This window comes from Notechis scutatus, chromosome 6 (assembly GCF_049901735.1).
Source record: "Notechis scutatus isolate UNSWTSFEM ecotype Mainland chromosome 6, rNotScu1.2, whole genome shotgun sequence".
Lineage (NCBI taxonomy): Eukaryota > Metazoa > Chordata > Lepidosauria > Squamata > Elapidae > Notechis > Notechis scutatus.
The window spans coordinates 54,397,435-54,417,680 of record NC_142014.1 but is presented as its reverse complement, the minus strand read 5'-3'; the positions used below and the strand labels follow the sequence as shown (position 1 = coordinate 54,417,680).

Here is a 20,246-nt window from a genome sequence, read left to right as displayed (position 1 = left end):
ATAATAATAATAATAATAATAATAATAATAATAATAATAATAATAATAATAATAATAATAATGCCTCCACACTGTATTCTGCTAGCACAATGTTTATAGTTTTGCTTCAAAATAAGCAATTCCTGCTACTTTCCTGGTGAGAGAACAGAATCTAGAAAGTAGAATAAGTGTCCTTCTATAAGGACAGCCTAACTCTACTTGTGCATTATATCTTACAGGGTCACACAGAAGGAATCATACAGGGTCACACAGAAGGAAAATGGGATTATATCTTTAATGTTCCCAAGTTGACTAGTGTGGTCTGTAGCAGACTTATATTTTTTAACTTATGTTCTTCTGGCATGTGAACACAATCCAAGCACTCTGCATGCTTGGGAACCCTGATCAGACAGACTTCTCAGGCATGTGATTTCTACTTTGTTCTGAGAAAACACAAATAGAAGTCTACTGAAGATGTTTTTCAATGTGTCTTGGCCAGAGACTTCAGCAACAGGGCCACGCATGAAGGATACTTGTCCTGGATACACGAAATTCATACAGCTATTCCTGATTTTTTCCCCCCTCACAAATGCTTGAACGGAAGTAAGAACAGAACAATCTACTCTACTCTACCAATCAAGCCTTGAAATATTCAGTATGCCTTTATTTATTGATTTTAAAGTTCTACAGCCACACTTTAAGCATTAGTCACAATGCATGCACAAGACAAAAACCTGGGAGCAATTATTATTTTGCAAACACTGAATGGAGGGTCCTTATGGATAGCAGCAAATTTTCATTCTCCAACAGTTTAAAAGTGTGAGCAGTAATATTTTGAAAGGGACAGATTCAAGGATTACAAAGTTCTATTTTATATTTGTACTGAAAAATCAGGAATTGATTCAAACATATCGTTCATCTGTAGGAAAACCTGAGGATATTAAATTTACCCCCTCCCCCAGAGATCCAAATGGATACAACCTTGCTATTCCATTAATTGAAAATCTGGCTCTGTGTTAGGTTAAGCTATGGAATAAGCTAATTCTATCTGGAATAGGTTATTATAATAGGTTATTATATTATAATTATTATAACCTATAATAGGTTGTATTTAGTATGTTTCTGGTAGGTTTGTTCTTCTAGGCAATAATTATCTTCCATTTATTTATTTTATTAAACCAATGTAGCAGGCTTTATTTATTTGTTTATTTTTAATATACCTGCCAATTGGAATAAATATGAGTTGAGCAACTTTATAAATTTAAAGTATAAATCATTATCAACTTTGCTTCCAGTGCCAACAAATAGTGTGACAAACTAATGTGTCAACAAGATTAACAACAAACCACTGCTATGGCAACGATCTCAGTTTATATTTCTAAGTATCACCTAACAAATCTGAATCTCACATTAACTTGGGTGGTAAAGCATATCCAGATAGCTGGGCCTTGAGATCTCCAGCTTTGTCTTTTAAAGGTGATTCTCAAGCACATATTCAACTTCTGATCATTTATACCTCCAGATACACTAATGGGACATCACTCATGAACTGCCAAGGCCTTTGCCTAATAAAGGGTATTTTAAGTGGCCTGCCGTCCTTCTCCAAATGCACTGTAGACTTACACAGCATAATGAACACTTGTCACCTCTTTACTTATCAAACACAAAACAAAATGCTGCTTGAGAAAGTCAGAAGGGGTGTGCTCTGCAGGGATGAAGAGTGGGGCATAGAAGGCCAGATGTAGACAAGAAGAAAGGGAAGAGAAAAGATAGATCTCTGGATTGCATGTAGGCTGTATGTCCTCTCCCCTGTACATCACAGTTCCATGCTAAGCTGCTAAGTAAGACTGGCAAGCAAACCTTGGAATAAGCATCCTTTCAGCTGACAATATGTAAAGAGTAAGATCCACCTTCAATGTGCCTTTGTGTGGAAAGCAAACAGAAAAAGGAAAGGAGAGGGAAAATCCAAAAAGAGAAGATTCTCTTACCTCAAATGCTGTGCTTTGAACATCAAATTGTGAAAAGGCTATGCCAGGTAAATCCGTGTTCCTTCTGAGCTTTGGAAGAGAAGGATATTTAATCACATTTAGGTACGATCTGTGACTCGTTGATCTGGCTCTTTGATGGATCGGTGCTCCAATGGATTCATTGCTGAGCTCTTCGTCTCCTGCAAGGGGAAGAGAGGAAAGGGGGAAGAAAAAGCCTGAGAGTTGGAGGATATATTCACTTCTTTCTTAGGTTTCCAATGGCAACAGGATATGCCACAAATGAATAGTGAGTGCATTTGAATGCATGTATGTGTGTGAGAGAGAAACGGAGGGGGGGCAGAGAGAATGAGAGAGGGGCACACAGCTGCTGAATCCACAGGCAGTGTAACCTAGCAGGGTATCATGGAAAGAGACAGGGAATGCAAGAAACAGAAAGACCTATGGAAACCAAAAAGCTGGAGCTTACAAAGAGCAACCAGTACAGTACATTTTTTAAAAGTATTATTCTCTACCTTGCATTCCCTCTAGTAGGAGGACATCTAGTTAATCTCTATTCTTTATTATTATATTCAGCCAAGATGGATTATTCCCAGCCACTTCCACAGCTGTGGAAGCAGTGCTTAAAATTGTCCAGTTGGTTTCACATCAGATAGCAGGCCAATCTCCAGTGAGCCAAAATATCTATTCAGTAGATTTTATTTCCTTAAAATCAAGAACTACAGCATTGTATGGTTCTTTATTCCTGGTGCTTAACTGAGCCTTGAATGAGCCTTCTCTTTCGGTCAGTATCAAATTGAGGATAGTAGATCTTTCATCCTCTGAAGGAAAAAGTTGTCAGCAAAACAAATCAAGAATTTCCTAGAAAGATCGTATTTTGAGAATTTGTCTCCTAACATATGGTAGGTTAATTAAACCCTTCAACACCATCACTACACAATTCTCTGAAAGAGAAAAGAGTTGCTTTTCCAAAGATCATCCAGATCTTCTCTTTAGCTGTGGGAGCAATCATAAACAACAATAGTACTGTTTTATTGGTTTTTCAACTTATTTTAACATAGATGGCTTCTACATAAATGTTGCCAAGGTCTTTCACTTGAAAGTCTATTCAGCTATTATTACTAACAGAAGAATATATATATAGTACATGGTTACATATATGCACTGATGGCGTTACCTAGTTAGGTAATGAAACATCTGAAAGCAAACAACCAAGCTCAGAGAAAACCAAAGAATATTTCTTTCTTTTTTTTCTTTCTCTCTTTCTCTCTTTTTTTCCTTTTTCATTAATACATCCATTCATTAGCAACTGTAACCAAACAATTATTGACAGATTAATCATTCAATACATTAAAATGTCCACGTTATAATGTTAATACAAAAATAAAACTGTAAAACTAGACAACAAAATCCAGTAAAATCATTGTTGCAGTGTCTTTATGTTCCAGGTAAGGTTACAAATGCTACACTAGTTAAAGGTGGAGGAAACCCCGCTGGCCTTAGCTTCTACCTGACCTCCAGTTGTGAGTCCAGAAGAACCTCAAGTCATGACCTTATTGCTTCAGGAAAAATGCCTCACTCCATTCCCCTCCATAAAAAAACCTACTGGTGATGAAAGCTGTGATGAACATACAATAACCTTTTTTCCTTTTGGATTCAGCTTTAGCCTGTTTACAATGCCCAAGCAATGAAATCTTATCTCAAGAGTTTTCATTCTTGACCTCAAAGAATTCATTTTAAAGTTCTCCTGATCAAACTCACTATGCTTCAGCCAGATATACTATCTGTTTGCCAATTCTGTTGAACTGAAATACATTACATGTCCAGTATTTATTCTGAAATTTTACACAGCACTCCATCTTAACTTCAAAACAGTCCAAACAAAAACAATACAAAAACTCATAGCCAATTAAAATAATCTAATACAAGAAAAACAAATAGCCAAGATACTTCCTAACAATTCCATAAAAAATAAACACATGTAAATTGAGCCACCCTAACATTCTGATTCTCCCCTTAAGAACAGAATCAAGTCTTAACAGCCTTTCAGAAGGCTGAGAAAGTGGGGGCCCATCTGACTCTTAGGGGAGAGTCTCAGCAGTTCTGAAGTCCAAACATTGTAACAGATGAGACACATCACGATTCTGCAAGATGGCACGTTTGAAAAAAGGGACCCCCAAAAAGGACCTACCAAATCCAATACAGTAGAACCCACAGAAACAAATAAGTCTATCAGTACCTGGGCCCCATGTGCCACAGGCTTCAAATGAAGCTCATATAGCAAGGGTTTTGAAATTAGCTTTTATTTTAAGAAGATTTTACATAATTTAAAAAACTAAAGAAAATATAAAAGAAAAAGTAGGAAATGGAAATATAAGAGAGCAAAAAATGTGAAAGATGACAAAAAAGAAAGAAAAGGGTATCAAAAGAAGTGACTTCCACCCTTCTTTGCAGCAGTTGCAAGCATAGTAATTACTATCTCCACCCTGGCAAATTACATATAATGGTTCCCTTCTTCCTATAAACAAACCTTGTAAATCAATAAATCCCCAAGTACCCAGTTGATACTTAATATTTTTCAATAAAAAGCCATACAAGGTCTCTGTCTTTTATAAAAGCAATTATAGTTCCTTCCTTAACCAAACAAGTCAATTTAGCCATTTCTGCAAACTCAGCCATATTCATTATCTATTTCTCCACTATGGATCTTTCTGTATTCTTCCATTTTGGCAACTCTGATCATCTAGGTAATTCAGACCACGGCCCCAAAAACCAAATCAGCCCTATCTGCATAATTAATAACAAACATGCAGCATTCTTTCCCTTTCCAATCCTCTTTCATGGACTGCAAGGATGCAGGAGAACATTAATGTTCTTACTAGTTTTTCAAATCTTCCAAGTCACATGATCATATATAGTTCCTGCAAAGACTTTGCAGTATCTCTGTCCCCAAATAGCATCATAGTGTAGCAGAAATTCTTGGTTCCAAATCAGGACACAAGACCACGGAAGGTTGGAGAATACAGGTTTTATTTGTGCACAAGGTTCAGAGCATTAGCATGGCAAATTCTGAACCCCCCGCTCTTCCTGAGACATAGCTTTTATACATATTATGACCTCAAACTAAGCCGGGGCATTCCTTCTGTTACATTTTATCAAAAAAGGAGAATAATGTATATATTTCTATAAAGGAAATATAGAGGAAGTGAGAAGTACATTTTTGATTACTCAGTTATCTTACACCATCTGTTATTTTCCATGTCCACCCTTGTTTACAGTAACGTGGTTAGTTCCAGCTCCTTAGTTCAGCAATTTAGTGGTTTTGCACAATATTGTTATAAGAAGCAAAACTTGGGGTCAGGGGATTTCTGGTAAATGTATATATACTTTATTTATATTTTTCCAGACTGCTTCAATAGAAGGAACAATTGATCATCAGAATTGCTCTGTCCCTAATCTGTGCCCCTGACAAAGAAGCACACTTTATGAGTGACAGGTCCAGAAAGCAAATCTTTGTTTCAATGTCTCATAAGAGTGTATCACAGATAGCACAATTTTTTTATCTTTGTCTTCTTGTAAGGCCCTTTGCCTTTTATAAAGCAACCACCTATCTCCTGTTCCATTTATCTTTTTGTCCTCCTGAAGGGCTGTTTCATTAGCAAAGGTCAAAAAAACTGTTTCTAAGTTCCAGCAGCCAGAATATCTTTCATAGCACTTGCTTCTGATTGTGGCTCTCATCCTCTCAGCTTGCTCCCTTGTTTAATTCTCTTCCTTAAGAGAACTGCTTCCTCTGTCAGTTCCTTTTATAGTGCCTCCTTCTCTTCAGCTGATAAATCTTTATCTCCTTTCACCTGAAGTGTGGTCATTTGCTACTCCAGTCTTCTGAATTTTCCTTCAAGAGCCACTACAAGTTTACACTTGCTGAAAATATATGTCAAATTGTTCTCTGGAAAATAAACATACCACAAGCATTGCAATTCACAGATCTAGATGCTGTCTGTTCATCTACATTTGTGTTTCTTAAGGGATCAACAAATTCTCAGGATAGGCAACTACATACCTATCAGAGTAAATATGTGCTAGGATACTTTCTCTCTTAAATCCCCTTGCCAATTTTCTGGGGAAACAACTCTCTCTGGAGACCCACCCAACTTTCAAAGGGATGCTATGCTTTGATAAAGGTTTATGAGAAGCAATCCTTCAAAGTTACTTTATACATAGTCTAATTCTGAAATGAAGTAACCCTATTGTTTCAATCTGCATCACTTTAGAAGCTTCCTTCCAATGAATGAATGGAAGAGGCTTTCAGTTAACTACTCGAAATGCTAGTAGAAACTTCTGAGAGTAAGCAACTTGTGCAGAGAAGCTTCTTCTTCTCATCTTCAGGGCAGATTAAATAGTATGTCAAGTCAACTTGTATTGCCTTTTCTCCTGGACAAAACACCTCACCTCTGCCCCCAAAATGCACTGGCTTGCTTTGGAGTAATACTAGCTCTTTAATTAACTCTCTTCTAAAATCTGCTCAGAACTTTACAATGTTTTGAAATCCTGAAAAGAAAAGGATGAACAAATAAAATAGAGTAACACATTGTACAAAGGAAATTGAGAAAAGCACATGGCAACAATGCATAGAACCTACACATTAAAAATCAAAAGATCTAAGATCACCCAAGTATGATAACTATAAAATCAGAGTAAATCATTTGTCCTTGCAACTGGGATTGCATTCCCAATTTGGCTCAAGATTTGCACAGTCTCAATAGTCTGATAAAAGCCATGAGGCCAAAAATGCTGTTGGAAGGTAAGTAAAACTGGTGCCCTTTCTTTGTTCCCTAAAAGGAGACTGGCAGGCAAGCCTGGGAAGGCTTGTAATATAAGAGCTCTTCCTTCAATTACAGTGCCTTTGCTAAGCAAAGTGCTGAAAACTTTTAAAAACATTTTATTAAAAGGGAAACCAAGATGACCATTCCAAGCAGGCATCATCCAAAGATGAGCTTACATCCTTTCGACCTCCTCATTTACATGGCTGATTTGGGGATCTAAGCAAGGCAGTGGTAGATCTAGCAGAAATTTATTTGCATCATGATGACTCACAAGAGCGTTTGAGAGTTGTAAAGCAAATATCAACTTTTATTGGCAATATCCTTTGCTTATGCCTGGAGGATAAGTCATTAACCAAACTAGAAAATGAATTCCTATTACATAATAGTATTTTTAACATATAGTATGTTTTGTATTTCATTAATTGCCATTTTTAATTTTGTATTGGATTACAGTCTTGTCATGCATTCTTTATAGGGGTGGGATTCAAATTTTTTAACAACCGGTTCTGTGGGTGGCTTAATTGGTGGGCATAGCTTGGTGGTCATGTGACTGGCTGGGTGTGGCCAACTCAACATCACTCACATCGAGGCACGCATCTCCTTGCTTGGCCTCTCATGACTGTGGGGATGCTGCAAAAGTCGTAAGTGTGAAAAATGGTCATGTCACTTTTTTCAGTGCCATTGTAACTTTGAATGGTCACTCCACACAAGCAAAGTACCAGCAAAGGAGGAAAAAAAAACCTCCAGAGAAGTTCCTGAGACAGAAAGTCTAGTCCTACCAAGAATGTAATAAGGGTTAACAGAGAGGCAGTTTCTGTAAGCAACACCAGAATGTTTCCTTCCTGCCTTCTTTACAGGATTAGGCCAGTAATTTCTTCTAACAACCAGTTCTCCGAACTGCTTAGAATGTTAACAACTGGTTCTAGAGAATAGGTGCAAACCTGTAGAATCCCACCCCTGAGAGTTACTTAAACAACAATTAAAAATTGGGGCAATATAGAAAATTGATCACGGTGATCAAGTATTAAACTCTTATCGAGTTTAGCAGAGTAGAAAAGTGATGAGTTTGGTTGTCTATCTTTCTCTATAGCATCTTATCTTATTGTGATAATACTAATCATGCTAGCAATTACTGTAGGAATGGGACAACTTCATTGGCTATGTTCCCCACTCAAATAACAAAGTAAATAGCAACTTTGCACATATTTTGTTGAGTATAATCTGCAGCTGAAAAAATATGGGTTTCTACAAGCATTTTACTTATCATTGTTGGTAGATTATGTTAGTGTTTTCCATCTTCTAATGTCACTTTAAAAATGAAGCGATTTTCTGAGGACAAGAGCCAAAGAAGTACCGTAATCACCAAACATGGTATATCTTATTTGTATCTTCCTATTTAAGCCAAAAGAAAAAATAAGCTATATATCTTATTAATTTCCCCATTATTTCCCCATAAATGACTTATAGTATCTTCATAGAATTAGTCAATCACTGATGAAGAACAGAATCAAAAATGTGGAAAGTATTTATTCCTCTTTAGTTTATACTGATAAGACCACACTCGGAGTACTGTGTACAGTTCTGAGAACTCCATTTCCAAAAGGATTTTGACAATTTGAGATATAGGGACTTGGGTTGTTGTTCAAACTGGAGAAACAATGAAGGGAAACACGATAACAGTCTTTGGGTACATGAAAGAGTTCCTCCAAGGAAAAAGGTAAGGAATTATATTTTAGGGCCACAAAAACTAGGACCAGAAATAATGGGTATTAGTTGCAGTTACCTAGATTTTGTTTAAGTATAAAGAAAATTCCCTGGCAGTTAAAATTTTCAAATTTGGAATAGTCTTATCTATGGAAGTTTTGGATCTCTATCTCTGGAGGTTTTTAACAGGTGGGGCAGTTCTTTTTCAAGCATGGTAGAATTAGGTTTTTTGCACATTGAAAATGATTGGACTAATTAAAGCCTTGACGTTTCTTCAAATTCCATAATTCTTATGATTCTAGGATGTGGTATAAATCATTATTTTTATCTTGGCACAGGGATAGTTGGAGGACTTTAGAACACACTATCTATTACTAGACATGGAAATGACTTATATATACCTTTGTAAGAATAAATTTCTATTATTTTTAAAATGTTCTGATGCTGAAAATGAAAAAGATTGACTAATCTTGAATCACTGGAATAATCTGAGCACAAATTAAAATATCTTACCATTCTCACCAAATTAAATCACCCAGGGAAGAGGAGGGGAGGGAAAACCTTTTTTTCTCTCCCTCTCTTTTCCTCTTACTATTCAACACCTCATTAATGAGTGGCCAAATACTGAAGCATGTACTTGGTGTGTGGGTGTGTGGGTGTGTGGGTGTGTGTATTTTCAAGTTACTGAAGCAAATTCCCCAAAGAAAGTAAAAAGAAATATGGCCCACTTGATCTAGGAAAGAACAAGAATTTGTGCACAGTTAAGCAACAGTTCTCTTTTGATTTGCTTTTTTTTTAATCCCAAAGGAAGCTCATCACATCCAGAGGAGATTTAGAAAATCTCAATAACCTAGGCCTTACTTTCTTTCTCTTCCCTTTTCTTCATTCAAATGAAGCTTCGAACACATACAAATGAATATAGACAAAGCACGTAAGTCCTTTTCTAATTGATTCAGAAACTAAGAAATGCCTTTTCAATATGTCCTTTTCTTATTTTTTCCCCTCCACAAAGTAACTCTGTCCAGTGTTTGATCCAATGGCATCTGTAATAAGCCACAATGTTAAAATGACATGTGTATCATCACATCATCACACAAATGGCATGATTACATAATGACATCTGATGAAAGGGTACACAACACATTATCTGCAGGGTGATATCACAATTCGCAGGTTATCATTTACTCCTCTGCCCCTTCACCCACAGGTAAACTGATCCCAATGGAATCGGAGGTCTGGAAGGCCCTAGTTCTTTACACTAAGATATAAAACACTTTACTTAAAATAGCCTGGAGGCTATTTAATAAACTATTTACCATCCACCTACTTACCTAGAGATATCAGTGCCAACACTGAACATGGAAGCAAAAAATCAGAAACTGACTATTTTCAATCTCTTTGGAAAATGTTGTACACAAAGAATAATCATCATCAATTCATTGCTGTTGAAATGGCAACAGCAGCCAGATCGAACATTACATTGAAACTAAAAGGGATTAATTTGCATTCATGAGTAGGGAGGAGAAAAGAAAGCTAGCCTGGTGCTATTCTTTAATAAACATGTCTATTCCAACACGATAGATGTTTCTCCTTCATATAGTTCTGTATGGTCCAACTTCATTAAGGATGCAGATGGAAATAATTTCTGGTACACAACCTATGTAATGATTCTGAATCAAATAAATTTTCAACAGGAAAGACAACATAGCTCAGGATTGAACTATGGAGTCCTTGGTGCTCTCTCAGCTTGGTTGTTTGCTTGCAAACATTTCATTACCTGACCAGATAGTATCATCAGTGTTGTTCTAGTGGAAAAACATACTCAGAGGTCTAGAAATGACCAATCTTTTTTAAAAAAATATATTTAACCCAATGATGCATCCCCAGGTGGTCAGTTCTACACTCTTGCTTTCCCCTATCTGCCTAGCATTTTCTAATCCACAATAATTTCTGGACTGCACATCTGAAAAAGGAGCATTCTCACTGGAAAAAAAAATTGTTTCTATTTCTTTTCTTTGGGCAATATATATGCATAATTTATAGGCAAAGAAGAACCTGAGATTCTACCAAAGCAATATGAAGTTGGCTGATGACTGCATCCAGGATGTGATTGGAAATCCTTACCACAGTGAGGAAAGGAATAAATTCTTCATTATTAGGCAGATGGTTGGGAGGAAGAACCCAAAGGAGTTTACATATTAAATGCAGAAGGAAAGAGCTTGATTGGAGAGAAAAGCAAAGGGAGACTAATAAGGTGATCTTATACAAAGCTTTTTTTTAAAACAAGAATTTTTCAAAGATCATGCTAGGAGTTTAGTAAGTCATATTTGCATATTGCATGAGTAGATAAATACATACGTGAAAGCTATCCATTTCAATTCCCCAAAGGGGTTGCATAAGTACAGGTAGATCTCAATTACTGTGGTTAATGAATCTCACAAAATGGTCACATTATTCAAATTAGCAGTATTTGAAATGATATTTCTATGGAAAATATGGTAATTGGTTCCAGCTCAAAAGAAACAGACAATGAAAAATGCAAACCATAGATTTGTATTAGCTATTTTAATGAAACATTACAGTAAAGAGTAAAAATATAATTTAAATGTATGATTAACAAAGTCACAGAGTAGTTAGAGAAAGTAAAATAAAACAAAAAAAAACCCTCTAAATATCATTCCTAAAGGTTAGCTTAAACTGACAAAAGCATCTTTATTTAAAATTTGTGCTGTTTTCCTCTGGTGGAATCTTCCCTTTCTCCATTTTGCATGTGTGAATATTAACAATATCTAAAACCTCAACTGCAACTACACACGCAATAGCCTCAATGGCATATGTGCTAGATTCACATTAATTGGGATAAATTAATTAATTTGAGATTGCATTAAATACAACCTGGTATCCAATATAAGTTCACACTAAATCCAAAATTGCTTTATTTGAACATGTAAGTAATCACAATCTATCTGTATAAGAAAAACACTAGACACAGTTTTGAATTCCATGTGACATTGTTTAGCAAATCCAATATTAAGACACTGCAATGGTCCTACCCAAAGATACATTTGAAGGAGTATGGTAACTTTAGCAGGTTCAATCCTCATCAGAGTTTATATCTAATCACCACTGGCCAATTGTCCTTACAATTTGGGAAGCAACTGTGACGGGAGGCAATTTCCAAGGTTTCAGACACAGATCCTTCCTGCTTCTCAATCCTTTCAATAAAGATGCCAAAGATTCAACATTGGACCTTTTACAGGTCACGAGAAACATGTTTTCTACAGCTGAACTATGCTCTATTTCTCAAAGATCAATGTGGGTTAGATTAATATGCTTGATTAGTACACACAATAAGATTCTCAAGGAAATATGGCAACATGGAAGAATCATCCTTAGATGTATAATATACTGTATGATGTGACTGATGGATATTTTTCTATCAACCAGGGAAACATATTTAGCATTACAAAGTATTCGTGGAATGGCTTGTGCTGAACAGAGAGATCCCAAGAAGCATTTAACAATGCATGCCTTTTATAACTTTAGAAGCAATAATACACAGGTGTTTACAGATTTGTCACAGATGCAGATAAATGACTGAAAAGCTAGGAAGAACAGCTTGATTACATATTGTGTGATCATTACATAGCTGTTGCAACATTTTAGTGGAGCATCAACCCACAATATATATATAAGAACACATACTAAACCAATCAATCAATCAGCAGAAACAATTTTCCTATAGGAAACAACTATTCATTCAATTTCCTAACAAAATATTTATTAGGAAAACAATAAGGATATTAATTTTGTTGTACAAGGTGCAATGATAATAAAGTAAACTAAACTAAACTAATTCTGTATTGGTTGCAACTGAAAACCATAAGCTTTAAAGAGTGTAAGGAACTCTTCCTATTAAGGAAGCAGACTGTATCGATTCATGTTTACTCGTGTGTCTGTTTTGAAAAGCAAAATGAAATTCAGAAAAGAGATTAAATACATTTCAATAATTTAAATCTTAATATATTTTAATCAGTACAAAAAGACATGAATAAGATACATTCATGTTAGAATGAAGACCACAGGAACACCCAAATGTTTCTTCAGCCATAATCTCTGGCAGGTCATTGTTTACAAACATAAATCCTCCGATGCGTTAGGACTTCAGTTCTCAGAATCCATTCAGACATGCTGGTTTTGAATTTTGAGAATTGCCATCTTAATGCATCTGGAGTTACCAGCTCCAGACTGCCCTTACGTACATCCAGTTCATTCAGAAGACTGGGCAGGCCTTTTACATGCATAGTGTCCCTGTGTACACGAACAACACTTTCTTATAACAAGGAAAATCAGTAGTTTTGGATCTGACTTTTAAGCAACATATTACAAACCTTTGGAAGAACCCAACTACGATTTCTCCTAGAACATTTATAAAGTTTCATGTAGCTTTCAACATTATTCTTCTAAGCCTATTTTACTAGCTGTACTGTTGCCAACAGTCTTGCCATTATTATAATCTGCACTACCTAATATTACCAGTTGGACACCATGGTCTTCAAACTGCATCAACATTCACTTGATAACAGTAATACCAAACTTCATTAAAAGCATAGACTGATTTTTGGAAACTTCCGGTTTGTAGGGCTTTGGCGGCAGGCAGGAATCCGCAATCGTGCGCGGTTTCTGCCTGGGCTCGCCGCTGGAGTGCCCCGAGCCAGCTGGCTTCGGGGCTAAGCCACCCCGTAGAGGTGGTAAAGAGGGGGGAGATCCCAGCAGGGTCGAGGAAAGCTGCATCTTTCCTCCTCAGCTAGCTAAACTCCCTTTCCCGAAGGCGGTAAGAGTGGCGGTCAGAAATGGCCGCCTCAAAGAAGCACTCGTCCGGAAAAGAAAGTGCAGGAGGAAGTTAAAAAGTGAAAGTTTTGGCTGACCAGGATAAGAAGCAACAACTAAGGTATCCTGGAATTTAAACTTTATAAAAGATACATCGCTCCCAAAGAAGACTCGGAAGCAGCGAATGAAAGTGAAAAGGGAAAGTTTTTTTTTTCACTCTCCTTCCTCACGTTGACAGCGAAGAGAGATGAATGAGAAATCAGAAAAATCCGCTTTGGCACCAATAGGTAATTAAACTGGAAATATAATTAAATGCCAAGGGGACAACAAAGATTTCTGAACACTAAAAAAAAAATTTTTTTTGCTATAAGTGGGAAGGGAGAGGAAAAGAATAAGGGCAGGATTTGGAAGGAGGAGTCTGCCTGGAATTCAAAAGAATCTAAAGTTAAATCTTAATACGACTTTTAAAAGATACATTTTAACTGGAACTTTGCAACTAAATAGTAACCCCTGGAAGAGAAAGTAAAAGAAGAAGAAAGTGTTAAAAGAAACAGCTTGTGTGTATTTGGATTGCTTGGTGACTTTGTGACTTTTGGAAATTATATTTGAATGACTAAAAACAATTGGGTGGTTGTTTACAATTTTTTTTTACAATGGCATCACTTGTGTATGAACTGAAAATGGAATTTAAAAAATATAAAGAAGACGAACAAGAAGGGAAGGGCTCTTTTGGCTCCGTTTTTCAATTCTTAGAAATGGCGATTTGTACCTATGAGAAACTACAAGAAAAGACTGCGCAACAAGAAGACTGGGACAAAGAAGAAGCCATCTTTAATGAACAAGTAACTTTATCTGGGGAAGAAAGGGGAAAGGGGGGGAAAGAGAATGGAGAATTTAGGACTTAAAAAAACAGCCAAAAAGGGGGGGGAATAACGTGAAAAGTGGATATAATGTTAGAAAGCAACAGAAAAGGGGAATACAGAAGAGGGAAATGGAGGTGGAGAGACAAGGGGGTAAAAAGGGGAGAGAGAAGCAGCAAGGGAGGAAGGAAGGGAAGAGAACTTACAAAGGTTTGGAGCAAGATGTAAAGAAACAGGATTTATTCAGAGATAATGGGTGAAAATTTAACTGAAAAAGTGATTCTGCAAAGGTACATAAGATTGTATTGTTATATTTGTATCAGAAATAATGTTAGAAAATTGGAAACAACATATGATTAAAAAGTGGGATAAAATAGTCAGTGTAATTCAGTGAAACTTTTATGAACAAAATAAATGAAATGAAATAAATGAGAGAATTGAATTAGGAAGGAATGGGAACATTTTAATTACTCAATGTTTTATAAAATATAAGTGAAGTGGGGGGAAAGTAACTATGGAAAGTTTATAAGTGTTCCCATAGAAGTATGATGCCTATTTGAAAAGTAATGTGTAAAATGTTTAAGATTTAAATGAATATTAATATTAATGATAGAATTGAATTGGTATGGATTGTTGTTTTAATTATATTATATATTCATAATTTTTTCTTTTTAAAAAAATACAGTGTGTAGTTTTAGAATGTACCAAGCAGTATCCAAACAGAAGTTATGTATTATATTAAGTGTTATAATTTTAGGGCAAAGATATAAAGGCGTCATACTCCAATCAGTGATTACAGGAGAAATTTTGTTTAAAGAGAAAAGATAATAGACAGCTGAAACAGGACAGGCAAAGAATATGTATAATGATCTGAATTGAGATGAAATAAATAAAATAAAATAAAGAAAGTTAAAAGAGGGGAGAAGCTATATAGAAAATGTAGAATGGTAATAAGATATGGAATGGTATATAAAAATGAGCATGAACTTGAATTTGTGTCTGTACGAAGAGATGTAACCCAGGATCAAGCTGCTTTCAAAAAAGATGTTTTATGTTTTTATGTTTTATGTTTTGTTTGTTTATGTTTGTTTTTAAAAATCAATAAAATTAGGGGAAAAAAGCATAGACTGGTTTTTGTTATTGACAATATTTTCTTCTTATCATCTTTATGGAATGTCCATACAAATGAACAAATCATAAAGGCAAGGATCCCCTTTCCGATTTGTAACTAAACCCAAAAGCTAGCACAGTCTTCCCAAACCCTGTAAATGAGATTAAGTACAGCTCACCCCAATCCTAATTTATATGTCCAACATATACAACACAGGTTGCAGAATACTGAATACTGAATACACAAATACTGTATGCTAAAATGGAAAGCACCATTGCAGAAGGTTGGACTAGTCTTTGAACTATAGGTTTGGTCAATAGTTGTGTGTATCTTACAACAGATTTATCAGAAAGGGGCTCTTCCAGGTACACTTCCTAACATCCCACTCTTAAGACAAATTCCTTGTGTGTCTAATCACAGTTGGCCAATAAAGAATTCATTCATTCATTCATTATTTCTATGGACATACACACACACACACCACACACACACAAAATCTCTATAGCTGCTTATAGCAATAGCACTTAGATGTATATACCACTTCAAAGTGCTTTACAGTCTTCTCTAAGTGGTTTACAGAGTCAGCATAGTGCCCCCAACAGTCGGGGTCCTCATTTTTACTGACCTTGGAAGGATAGAAGGCTGAGTCAACGTTGAGCTGGTGAGACCCAAACAGCCAAACTGCTGGCAGCTTGGGATCAGTAAATGTGACAGGATCTTGGAGTCTTAGTGGATAACCAGCTAAATATGAACCAGCAGTGTGCAGCAGCAGCCAAAAAAGCTAATGCAATCCTAAATTGCATTAACAGAGGGATACAATCAAGATCAAGGGAGGTACTAATACCACTCTATAAAGCCTTAGTAAGACCACACCTAGAGTACTGCATCCAGTTTTGGTCACCACACTATAAAAAAAGATGTTGAGACTCTAGAAAAAGTGCAGTGAAGAGCAACCAGGATGGTTAGGGGACTGGAGACTAAAACATATGAAGAACGGTTACAGAAACTGGGCTTGGCTAGTCTAGTTAAGAGAAGGACCAGGGGAGACATGATAGCAGTCTTCCAATATTTGAGGGGCTGTCACAGAGAGGAAGGGGTCAAGCTATTTTCTAAAGCGCCTGTAGGCCAGACAAGGAATAATGGATGGAAACTGAACAAGGAGAGATTTAACCTGGAAATAAGGAGAAACTTTCTGACAGTGAGAACAATCAACCAGTGGAACAGCTTGACCTCAGAAGTTGTGGGAGCACCATCACTTGAGACTTTTAAGAAGAGATTGGACTGCCATTTGTCAGAAATGGTGTAGGGTCTCCCGCTTGGGTGGGGGGTTGGACTAGATGACCTACAAGGTCCTTTCCAATTCTGATTATCTGTTATCTGTTATCATCAGAGGTAACCTGCAGTACTGCATTCTAACTGCTGTGCCACTGCGCCATCTCACAAAGGTGACTCTGGGTGGGGTACAAGGATCAAAAACAGCAATTTAACAAAAACAATTCTATTTCCTATGGTCACAAACAACAAACCCAACTCATAAGGACAAAACATTAACCTAACCATCCAGTCCAAGCACCAGGTCTTGAATGCCTTATGAAAGATCAGAGCCATTTGGCTTGCCTTGGCCTGGGTCTGTCAGCACTTTTTGATAGCAACGTGATGCACAAAAGTCAAATAGAGGAGCTCTTCATGCTGCCCCTCCTGCTAGTCTTCTTACATGTCAAAGAAAAAACCAAGTAAACAAGAAACATTTCCATATTTGATTAGCTTTGTTTTGCTGGCTGTTTTGCCCGCCATACTCCTTTTTGACAATTTTCATTTGTGACTATTTTGAATGGACTTTATTGTTATAAATAGATATTTCCTTATTAACAGAGCTGTCTATTCAAATATCAAATTGATTTGAATAAGAAAGTAATGTCAAACTGACAAACCTGTTTTTCCAAAACAATTTGAAAATTCCAATCAAATATTCTAATTCAACGTTTTGAATCAAAATGCCAAATAAAAATGGTTGGATAAATCACTTCAACTTTCAGCTTGGATTGAATAAATTCTCTGAGTTAAATCAACCCTTCATGTTTCTTTTTTTTCCCCATCCTAATATTTTTATTTATATATTTGGTGGCATTTTTTAAATTGTCACAAAATGTCTCCATATCCAGGGAAAAGGTTCTTAGAATATTTGAACTCATTTTATTTCAAAATGAATAGACTAACATTCTTTTCACCATCCCTCTAAAATAGTCCATTGTAAACATGTTGAATATCCTTAATTGAACCTATTCCTTAGTGCAACCATAATTCACTGTGAAACTAACTCTGCTAAATATTGCTATATTTTTAAAATATTAAAAAATAGAGGACCGAAAAGCATGGTACAAATCTTCTTCTAAACAGCATTATTTTAATTAAACATACGATTATAACAAGACATACTATTGTGAAGTTATTTTTAAAGGCTACAAAATAAAATTTGCAGTTACTCAGATTTCTTCATGAATAAATATGTTGAGAATATAGTAAGGAATTCCCCTTCTTTTTTTTTCTTTTTTTTTACATGAGAAAGATGCATTTCTCTTTTTTCATAAATGGTATATATGCTATGCTGGGTTAAAAATGTATACATAAAAAGCAATTGCAAAAAGTTAAATAAGAAGGAAGAAATCAAATAATCCAAATAGCCATAAGTATTTATAAAAATGCATCTTAGAAGAAATATATGTGTTAGGAAAATAACTTCAAATGTATGGCTACATAAAATATGAGTTCCTGCATATACCCTCTACACACAAACACACGTTTGTAGCAATTAGTATATGTTCGTTCTGCATTAGCAAGAAAATTTCTACATACCTACCACCACAAACAGGAGATAAAAATAGACACTATTTAGACAGACAGAAAGACAGACATTAATTGTGAATAGATTTCAATCCACTATCTACATATACACTGCTCAAAAAAATAAAGGGAACACTTAAACAACACAATGTAACTCCAAGTCAATCACACTTCTGTGAAATCAAGCTGTCCACTTAGGTAGCAACACTGATTGACAATCAATTTCACATGCTGTTGTGCAAATGGAATAGACAACAGGTGGAAAGCATAGGCAGTTAGCAAGACATCCCCAATAAAGGAGTGGTTCTGCAGGTGGTGACCACAGACCACTTCTCAGTTCCTATGTTTTCTGGCTGATGGTTTGATCACTTTTGAATGCTGGCGGTGCTTTCACTCTAGTGGTAGCATGAGACGGAGTCTACAACCCACACAAGTGGCTCAGGTAGTGCAGCTCATCCAGGATGGCACATCAATGCGAGCTGTGGCAAGAAGGTTTGCTGTGTCTGTCAGGGTAGTGTCCAGAGCATGGAGGCCCTACCAGGAGACAGGCCAGTACATCAGGAGATGTGGAGGAGGCCGTAGGAGGGCAACAACCCAGCATCAGGACCGCTACCTCCGCCTTTGTGCAAGGAGGGACACGAGGAGCACTGCCAGAGCCCTGCAAAATGACCTCCAGCGGGCCACAAATGTGCATGTGGCTGCACAAACGGTCAGAAACAGACTCCATGAGGGTGGTATGAGGGCCCAACACCGTGCAGGACCTTTGGCATTTGCCAGAGAACACCAAGATTGGCGAATTTGCCACTGGCACCCTGTGCTCTTCACAGATGAAAGCAGGTTTACACTGAGCACATGTGACAGACGTGACAGGGTCTGGAGATGCCGTGGAGAACGTTCTGCTGCCTGCAACATCCTCCAGCATGACCAGTTTGGCAGTGAGTCATTAATGGTGTGGGGTGGCATTTCTTTAGGGGGCCACACAGCCCTCCATGTGCTCACCAGAGGGAGCCTGACTGTCATTAGGTACTGAGATGAGATCCTCAGACTCCTTGTGAGACCATATGCTGGTGCGGTTGGCCCTGGGTTCCTCCTAATGCATGACAATGCTAGACTTCATGTGGCTGGAGTGTGTCAGCAGCTCCTGCAAGATGAAGGCATTGATGCTATGGACTGGCCCGCCCGTTCCCCAGACCTGAATCCAATTGAGCACATCTGGGACATCATGTCTCGCTCCATTCACCAATGCCACATTGCACCACAGACTGTCCAGGAGTTGGGGGGATGCTTTAGTCCAGGTGTGGGAGGAGATCCCTCAGGAGACCATCCGTCACCTTATCAGGAGCATGCCCAGGCATTGTAGGGAGGTCATACAGGCACGTGGAGGCCACACACACTACTGAGCCTCATTTTGACTTGTTTTAAGGACATTACATCAAAGTTGGATCAGCCTGTAGTGTGTTTTTCCACTTTAATTTTGAGTTTAACTCCAAATCCAGACCTCCATGGGTTGCTAAATTTGATTTCCATTGATACTTTTTGTGTGATTTTTGTTGTCAGCACATTCAACTATGTAATGAACAAAGTATTTAATAAGAATATGTCATTCATTCAGATCTAGGATGTCTTATTTTTGTGTTCCCTTTATTTTTTTGAGCAGTGTATTTGAAAAGACTATAGAGAGATGACCTGAGTGATGTTGAGGGTACTGGTTGTTTTTGGGCAAATGTAAGGCTCCTGCCTTCCCTTTTTAAGCTTTCTGATTTTAAAAGTAGGCTAGAACTAAAGTTGAGGACATTATAAAATAGAGGGCTGTCCTAGGTAAAATAGAGCAAACTGGTAGTCATCTGTTGAGATAGAGACTACAGTGATGGATCTGATGTGATACAAAAAATATATTGTTTTCCAAAGCGTAAGCTAATATTTCTAGTCTCTTGATGCTAACCCACATCATATGCAGTCTTGGAGTTATTCCCAGTACTGGCTGGGACACTCTGTATGATAGTCATTTTTTTAAAGAAATGGCCACAAATTTCAAATCAATTGCAGTAATGCTACTTACTGACTAAATTATTTTCTTGGACACTGAAAGACTAACTGAAATCTAACCATGCTG

At 36.9% G+C, this 20,246-nt stretch overlaps 1 protein-coding gene across 1 annotated transcript in view; it reads right to left on the bottom strand.

The window, feature by feature from the left end:
• ELFN2 (extracellular leucine rich repeat and fibronectin type III domain containing 2) overlaps positions 1–20,246 on the bottom strand; it is a 156,206-nt gene that overhangs the window by 87,564 nt on the left and 48,396 nt on the right. Inside the window, exon 2 of the mRNA XM_087968344.1 lies at positions 1,968–2,146. The gene's annotated coding sequence lies outside the window, so the exon portion shown is untranslated. The remainder of the gene's footprint in view (positions 1–1,967; positions 2,147–20,246) is intronic.